This window comes from Drosophila navojoa, chromosome X, assembly GCF_054131105.1.
Source record: "Drosophila navojoa isolate 15081-1374.11 chromosome X, UAZ_NAV_1.0, whole genome shotgun sequence".
Classification (NCBI taxonomy): Eukaryota; Metazoa; Arthropoda; class Insecta; order Diptera; family Drosophilidae; genus Drosophila; species Drosophila navojoa.
The window spans coordinates 7,638,341-7,647,801 of record NC_142895.1 but is presented as its reverse complement, the minus strand read 5'-3'; positions in this window follow the sequence as shown (position 1 = coordinate 7,647,801).

Below are 9,461 nucleotides of genomic sequence, written 5' to 3'. Positions count from 1 at the left end.
GCGGCTTTTATACCAAGACGCCGTCGACTATGTCGGCTTGGCTTCGGCTGCTACGCAACAAATCGTTTCGACTCGGCTCGCTTTAGCTGACGGCTGCCCGACACTTGTCTGTTGTTCTGCTGAGCGTTTAGCATATGTTCGTATTGGCAGCGACGCCGGCAGCGATGCTCTGGCAGCACTGACTGGTTGGCTGGCTGGAGCTGGCTGGGGCTGGCTGCTTGGTTGGTGGCCTGCATATTTGCTTTATGAATGTGTTTACCAGCAAACTTTTCCGCACAATGCTGGCTGCTTGGGTGTAAGCGAGCAAATGGGCGCCGGACGGCGACTGGAGTGGGGTGAATTTTGTGATGCGATGCGATGCCGTTGCTGATGCTGATGCTGATGCCGATGAGGTGAGGAGAGGTGAGAGGTGAGTAGAGGGTGGGGTGACAAAAAGCTGCTTGCTGCGTGCGAAAGTGCCAACACTCGCATTAATAACAACAAAAGCAACAAGAGAAAGCAAAAGCAGAAGAAGAGACGACAAGAGCAATTACAAATAACGGCAACAAGAACAATTGTAAGCCTGCAACAGCTCAATTAACTATCTGTCCGGCCGAACTCTGTCTGCATGTGCACGTGTGCTTGTACGTGTGTGCGAGTGCGAGTGTGTGTGCGTAGCTGTCTTTTATACGCGTAATTACGATTATTCTGGTAATTACGGAAAATGCAATTGCAATTGCATATGTTGAATATTATTTAACCAATGTCAATTGTGCGTAACACCTGTACACATGTGTATGTGCATGTGTGTGTGTGTGTGTGTGTCAGCTAAATGAAATAATTTATTTACAAGAAAAATAAATAAAATAAAAAACCATCAATGCAGCAATTAATTATGTAGCGTTAAGCGCATGATTAACCACATGGCAAACACCCTAATAACTATAATAATCAAAGATAAAATCTGACTTTTTCCGTTCACTTTAAACTGCTTTTTATACAGTTAAATTCATGCTTAAATTATAAAATTAATGAGATAATTTGATAAATAATATATGTACGAACACATGAAACCCAAAAAAGTATGCTATAGTATTTGTTGTTTTTATTTCCTCTAAAATTGTTTTATTTTATTTTCTTTTTTTGTCATATTAGGCTTAGATTAGCTACTAATTCAAATAAAATAATACATTTCTTTAAATTAATTGAGCAAGAACAAGAAAATTTAAGATGGAAATGGGAGATTGGAGCATAATGGGTTTCTTAAGATGTCAGTTGACAGAAGTGGGCGTGGCAGGGCCCATAAAATGACTCACTCAACTCAGATATAGCAGTGAGTTCCTCACAAACCAATCAACTCCAGTTGATCTATGTAACGCTTTCATTAGTATACCTCGAATTTGACCGATGTGAGAGCCCCAATGGGATATTGGTTGAAGCAACCATAACCTGTACAAACATGCTCTCGGCAAGCAATACAGATTTTTAATTATGTTGTGCATGTTCTGCTCACCTGACCATACATATGGGCGTAATTCAAAAGTCAGCCTTCTGTCGGGAGCGATTCTAGTGGCATTCGGAATTCGGGCTTCAAGTGACCCGTGCGCGCCGAGTCGTGTATGCATTAACGGTGGATGCACCTGCATTTTGAGCCAACACCCGAAGCAATGCAGGTATGTCTGCAGTCATGCAGAGCATGTCGATGTCAGCTGCGTAGGTTCAGCTACAGGCACTCCACTCACAGGTCGCACAGGTTCCCATATCGAACCGAGGTATTGACATACCGACCGTGGGCACATTGCACACATTGCTCTAGAGCGGTGCCCAGGGAAGTTGCAGCTATAATTGGTATGGCTGAAGATAGTGTCTACCCCTAATAATATTATCTTTCCCATGCACATAATAGTATGCTATATTATTTTTCCATTTTCGCAAACCTCGCTTTTATTGACTTTGCTGCATATCCCAAGTTGGCCTATATAGTTCACGCCCATAAAAGTATGCTATATTTTTTCATTTTTCTCAAACCTCATTGAGTTATCTTTAAATTTTCCATATTTTAAGCTGCAAATTTTAGAAAAACCCAACTAAATTCTTCCAGTTTTCCAGCATTCAACAACTCGCAATGCATATATTTCGTTAAAGCATACGATACTAGAGTTTCCGCACTTAATTTTCCGGCTGTCCTTTTGCTGTCCAGTTCGCCCTTTTCTTTTCGAGATGCAAATGGATTTTAATAAATGATTTTCAAGGCAAAAATGCAGTCAAACAAATTGGAACAGCAAAAAAATTTCGACATTGCATAATTTAAAATTAAAATGGAGAATTAGCAGCTGCAACACCTTTGCTCTACTGCGCCAGGTGAGTGTTCTCACCTGGACAAATTAACTAATGAAGGTATTGCCTACAAGGCAGCTAAAATAGAAGAGGGAAATGTAACAGATAAATGTTATTATAACAATCGAAAAGCATCATGAATTACAATCGATAAACGATTAATATATCTTATCGAAAAACGCTAATGCGATGATAAACTATATATATTGGGGCTTATATCTATGATTAACTAACTGGAACTAGTTGATAACTAATTCCGATAAACGATATATTGTGGTTTATATCTGAGTACTTTACGACAGTTTACCTCCTATTATCGATATCAATTTGAATTCTTCTTCTAAACTATAATGAGCAATCGATAAACGATAATGCGTTTACCGAGAATATCATCGTATATAACACAAAGTCGATAAATGTTCGTTGTTTACTGCAAGAATATGGGACTAATCCATTGATAGCCTTTTATCGATATATCATTACACATTATTATACATCCAATTAAATCGAATAGTTATGCATTTTAAACGAACATTTCCTGACCAAATTTAAGTTGTTAGGGTCACAATGCGCTCTCGCATGACGAAGCTTCCCCGAAACTCTAACGAGCGTTCGCACTCCAGAAACTTGAACTGCCTTTGACATTTAAAGCTTTACAATAAATAAATTTTTCTATGCATTTCTATTGCACCTCACACAGGGCAGCCCTATAGAGATTTTTATATTTATATTTATATATATATGTATGTATGTATGTATATGTAATGCATATATAAAATATGCTGCTGCAAAGCCCATTTGCCCCACATACGGCATATGTCAACATAATCCATGGCATTATTACTGCCGGCTGCTGGTTTTACGGCAAGTATTGCGGTCAAGTGAATTGAAATTGAAATTGAAATGGAAGTGGAAATGGAAGTGGAACTGGAAATGGAAATGGGCGCATTCACGGGAACCGTGATAAATACTATGATGATATATTGTATGGGTTATGTGTAAATAGATCTTTGCAAATGATGCACACCCATTAACATGCCTATGAAACTAAATTTTGTAATTAATCGATAACGATAAACGATATGCAAACGTGCACAACTGTACGCAGAATGGAGCATTAGCTTTAATTATGCATGAATTGCGCGTGTAACGGTATTTGTCAGCTGCTCAATCATCATTGTAGCGAAATGCGTGTGTGTGAGAGAGAGAGAGGGAGGGAGAGAGAGAGGGAGAGGGCGTACGTGAGCGTGCTTGAAATTGATCTATGTTTATGTTAAGCCGCAGCGCGGCGACACTTGCCAAATGTTTTGACGCCGCATTAGCGACACGCAACATGGCCCACATGTAGCATGCCACATGCAACATGCGACATGCAACACGCAGCAGCTGCGTTAAATATTTGCGCATGTTGTGCATGGCACAGGTTTTCACTGTTGCCACAAATACCCGTTGACTACATTTGCCGCATGCCACATGCCGCATGCCGCATGCCGCACTTGCAGCATTTGCTGCGCTTGACAATTGCACCGGCCGCCCACAGCTGATGAATGCTACCAATGTGGCTGCTCCTGCCACTCCTGCTGCTCCTGCTCCTGCTCCTGTTGCTGCTCATTTCACTCAAGCCATAAACCAAGTTCGAGCCGTCATAATGTTGCACAATTGCAGATGCCAAAGGACGGCCAGACGGTGCGGGGCGTGGCTCTGCATCCTGTCGTGCGGTGCGACTCGCATTTCACTTTCGCAACTTGCCAAATGGCAACTGGCAACCAACTAGATAAAGAATTCATGAAATACATCAAGCACCAGTAACGGCAACAGCAACAGCAACAACAACAGCAACAACTAGTTGAGCTTGCCCGACTAGTGCATACCTTACACGACAGCTTTGCGAGCAGAAAGCCTTCGAGCATAGCTCAGTGAAGACAGTTAGCTTGCTTTTCGCTTGCTCGCTTGAGATACCCTGTATAAGGCTAACATTTTTCCTTAGCGGAGCTGAGATACCTTTGAAATGTCACAAACAGATGAAAACCTTGAGGCAACTAATAGAACAAGTGAGCTCAACACATAAGTATGCGACTAGCAGATACCCTGTAGTTGCCAAGAGATGTGCCCAAAGCCAAAAAATCAAAAGAGAATACTACTCTTAAAAAGGTACATATATACGACTGGCAGATACTTTCTTTACAAATATGAATCACATTCAAGATGAACACAGTCTAACAAACCTACGGCACTAAATAGCTTATTTAGTTATTAAAATCAGAGTAGTTCTGTGAATCGATATTTATCGATTTTGCTGAAATGCATAAAGTTATCGACATTGAAAGTAAATCAACTTCAAATCAACGTTTTCAGCTCTTATGCCCACACAAATCTCTCAATATCTTGCATTCTTACCGATATCATTGATCGATACTTATCGATTTTTAATTTTTTAACATATCTAATTACGAATAACCATCTACCCGAACAGGCAAAATCTAGGTACACAGGGTATGCATGACAACCGCAACCACAACGAAAAGGATTCCTGAAGCTGAAGCTGACTCTGACGCAGATAGGGATGACGCCACTTGCCAAGCAGTTTGCTGTCCACTCTGCTTCTCCGCCTCGGGGGTGCTCCCCTTCCCCTTCCCCACCGCCACAAAGTAAAAATAAAAAGTGTGCAATGACCATCAAAACAAATATGCAACGATTTGTATTCAAATTATGTTCACTTCCATTGAATTCGCTCTAAATAAAAGTGCAATATGTTTTAAGTGAATGTCTTTCTGGGAAAACGAAAGAAGCTGAGGGCAGAGCAAGCGACAGAGATAGATAGAGACACTCGGTGAGAGATGAGGTGGCGAGAGTTTGAAAGAGTTATCCTCCTGCTTAAGATTAAGTATTTCTCTTATGCGAAATGACACAGCAGAAACGATGGATTGAAAGATACTCTCCTTGATTGTATACCCTAGGGATATTTTTGGAAATGGATATACACGATGTATATGAGAGGTTTGTAATATATTTACATTTTGAATATTTTCTATAATAATATAATATATTATAATATAGTTCTTCAAACTTAACTATACATAAATGAATGAACTACAGCTAAAGAGGTATTCATTCGTCAAGCATACCCGACCACATATTGGGCAGATGACAGGAAAAATGTATTGAGTCCTTTTAAGCAATACTTTCAAATGCAAGTTAATTTATGTGAAGCGAATTTCCATGGACTCTAGATAAAATATTTAAGCAGTCGATAATTGAGTTTTTATTGCAATGGAAAGATCAACCAGGAAAATGAAAAGGTCTCTTTACTTTGCCAATATACGAATTGAAATCGAGCTCGATTTAAGCCAATACAAATTCCATTTAGCCCAAGACTTTGACTATCAAAATGCAAAAGTTGAAAATTTGATGAAATTCTGGGAAAATTGCAAATCGAAGAGCTTTGGCGTTGCATTAAAGCAGAGTTTATGCCGAGGCAGAGGCAGCGGCAGAGGAGAGCGGGCAGTGGCAATGGGATGCTCAGTGCGCACACTTGGAATGGATTCGTATTGGAGGCGGAAAGGCTTAAAGCAATTTTAAATGGCACCAGAGAATTCATTAAAATGCAATATGTAAGCGCAAATTGATAAAGAAATATGTGGCAAATGGCTAACCAGGAGGAAGTGCCCAACCGCTGGCTGAGAGTTGGCCCGAAATGCCTCCTGGCCATGCTAACCTAGTTGAACAGAATATGGACACGGATACAACTAAAAACCAAAAGACAAAGGCAAAGAGCGTGAGAGAGAGAGAGGGGAGAGACGGAGGCAGAGGGTGGGAGATGAGGGGGGCGAGGGTGCCAGCAAGTGCAACTGCAATTGGGAATGAAAACGTGTTTTGGGCTCGAGCTCGTTCTTGGCTCTGAGCAGCGGGTGCAAGGCCAACGAGTGTTGGCACAATCTAATAGAAAGTTTAGCTAGCACCGCAAAACCAGCAAAATTCCATTGACTGGCAACTTCGATGGGTCGGTTTGCTTGGGCTGCTTTGCTTTGCTTGGGGTCGGCCTCTCGGTTCACTGCTGCGCTGCTCTGCCCCGCTCTGGTCGGGCAAACATTTGCAGAGACTGGCGGGCAAAAATAGCAATACATTTTTGCAGGTAACTTTTTAATTAAAGCTGCTGCCAATGAAGACACCTTTCGCCCACGCCCACGCCCACGCCCTCTTTAGTGACTGCCCCCAATCTTCAACAACAGTCAGTCAGTCGTCTGCTGTTGGCCATTTGAGCGTGGTTGGACTCGAGAGTGCGGTTTAGGCCAAATGCTTCGTTTGTTAAATTGCATTCCTGCATTTCCATGCATTTGCACATATTTGATTAGTTTATTGAAATCCTAAATACAAATGTATATTCAAATATATTATACATTACTGTATGCACCTATATACATTTATTGTATATACCCATTCAAAATTGCTCGAATGAAGGGTATTTCATCTTGACAAATTCCTAATCACATGATCTCTTCTCATATTCATATACTCAGCATCAATATTTGTCTTAACATCTATTGTTAGTTATCGATAACTACAATCGATAGCACAATAATGCGTAATAAACAGTTGCCTTAACCACAAATTATCCTTGAATACTACATTCTGCAGGGTATCTTTGACTCTATCATCAGATATTTGTTTGGCATACAATTGATTAACTAGTTGGCCTAAAATGCGTAAAGCTGATTGGGCCAAAAATTCTCATCTCAATTTGAAATAAATTCATTGCAAATGTTTTGCCCAAATGGAATTTCTATTGAACACAACAAAATAACATATGTAAGCTAAAACACATTAGCTGCTAATTAGTACAAAGGATATGGAATTTATAGTGGAATACCAGCTGAACAAGGGAGCTTTGACTAACCTTAACCTAAGGATGAAATAATTCTATATGACCATTAATAAAATATTTTCATCTCAACGTCAAGTGAAATAAAACATTGCAAGCATTTTCTCATTTCGATTTGAAATCCAATTAAAATTAAACGACTATTAAATTTTCACAATGATTTCATTGAAAGCCCTCGGACAAAATTAAATTATGACACAAGTCAGAAGTCAGAAGTTCTTTTGCAATATAATAAAAACTAAGCAAACAGCTCAACCTCATAAATAGTTGAAAGCCCAAGGAAAAAATGGACGTGTGAGTGAAGTGCTGTTTGGAAATGGACGACGTAATACCCTGTAGACAGTTGCCTTGTTCTGATTAAAAATCGGTTAACAACAAATGGAATATTTTTTATGAAATATAAATATTTGTTAATCGTTAAATATAGATTTTTATCAACAACTTACAAGTCCCTATAAAATTTTTAAAAATATATAAATCAATTTCAACGTAATATCGATAAGTATTCGATATCAATTTTATGTTATCAAACAATAGTAAGGATTTCTATTCCAATCATAGTATTCTTAACTTTTCCTCTTTGATTATGCCTAGCATACCCTTACAGCATCTGCAACAGTGCGTGGTATTTAAGAGCTTCTCTTCGTGCGCGTCCATCACCCGCATCAACTTACCAATGCACAGCAACAATAGCAACAGCAACAATGGCAACAACAACAATAGCAACAACAACACACACACGTACGGCTGTCCACGTGCCAATGCGTGTGAATGTGTCCCCGTTCGGCATGGATCCATGTCCATTCGCTTGCTTCTTCATACCACTTGGGCAACTGTTGTTATTGTTGCAGCTGCTGTTGCTGGCTGCTACTATTGTTGTTGCTGTTCTAGCTGCTGCTGATATTGTTGTTTTCATTTTTATTGCCCGGCAGCCACATTCGAAGTGAAACTGAGTAGACGATGCCGGACGCTGCGTGTTTGCACTGTCCGCAACTAATTGGATTGACGTCGTCCATTCAGCAACGAACGCCAATCACCAGACGTTTTAATATTTACTCTCTCTATCTCTCTCCTTCCCACACATGCGAAAAGTAGCCATTAAAATTTGTACGATTTGCAATGAGCAGCAGCAGCCGCCATTTTGGTTTGCGAATGAGAGCCGATCAGCTGCAGAGATGGGCGCGTGTCAGGGGATCGCCTATCGATATTATTCGTGTACGAACGATACTTATAATGGACAGAGCAATGAATTTGTTGGTTTTTACATTCCATTTCATTTTCAGTCTCAATAAATGGAAGTGACATAACGGCCCGAACATTGTGTGCTTTATAGTCACATAAATAAATAAATGGCGGCCATATTGCTGAGGTGTGCATTTCGTGGGTAAATAAATAGTCGATGTGTGCGTGTGCCTGTTTGCACACGCGCTGGCAGTGCAAAGAGCAGCAAACATTTAAATGACAAAAAAAGGAAAACATACACACATGTATGTATGTATGTATGTATGTTTGTTCACATGTATTAATTTCCATAGGACGCCTTCGATTAAAATGACAAACGATTTTAATCTAGTAATTATGTACGTGAGCACAATCTGTTTAGATGACGTGCTTGACTCTCGGCACATTTGAGGTTAAATTAAAGTTAGAATTTTGATATAATTTTTATTCCATTTTCAATGCGTCTAATACTGCACATTTCATGAAATTCACATCATTAGCAGCAAATGCATTTTTTATTATGTGATAATAGTGCAAGCACTGAAAGTCATAATTAAACCATCCACGTGACCCGTAATAGACCAGCCTTTGCTCCCATTACTGTTAACGAGCAACATACGAACTAGCAGCCAAGCAGCCTACCAAGCAAAGGTTCCAAGGATGCAGGCAGGCAGGCAGGCGGCCATCTTGGCTCCTACTCTATGTCCACTTGTTGTGCGCACAGACTTCAAGTTCTGCTTCCTCACTCCCCCATTTGTGTTGTTGTTTCCTGCTTCCCTCTTTAAACAATAATAAAGAAAGAGAGAAAGAATAAACGGAAAACAAAAACTAGAAAATGTTAAGAGAAATTGAATGCCCGAGGCCATAGAAGTCGGACGCTGGGCGCTGCAGCCATTTGGCAAACGTATTGGCCGGTGCGCCAGAGCAACGGCATCTCAGAGGAAACTTTGTTGCAAAATGTGCAACAAACAGGAGCAGCAAAAAAAAAAACAATCGCTTTAAAAGTTGCGCAGAGACAGCTCGTTTTGGGGGCGGGTGGGCAGGG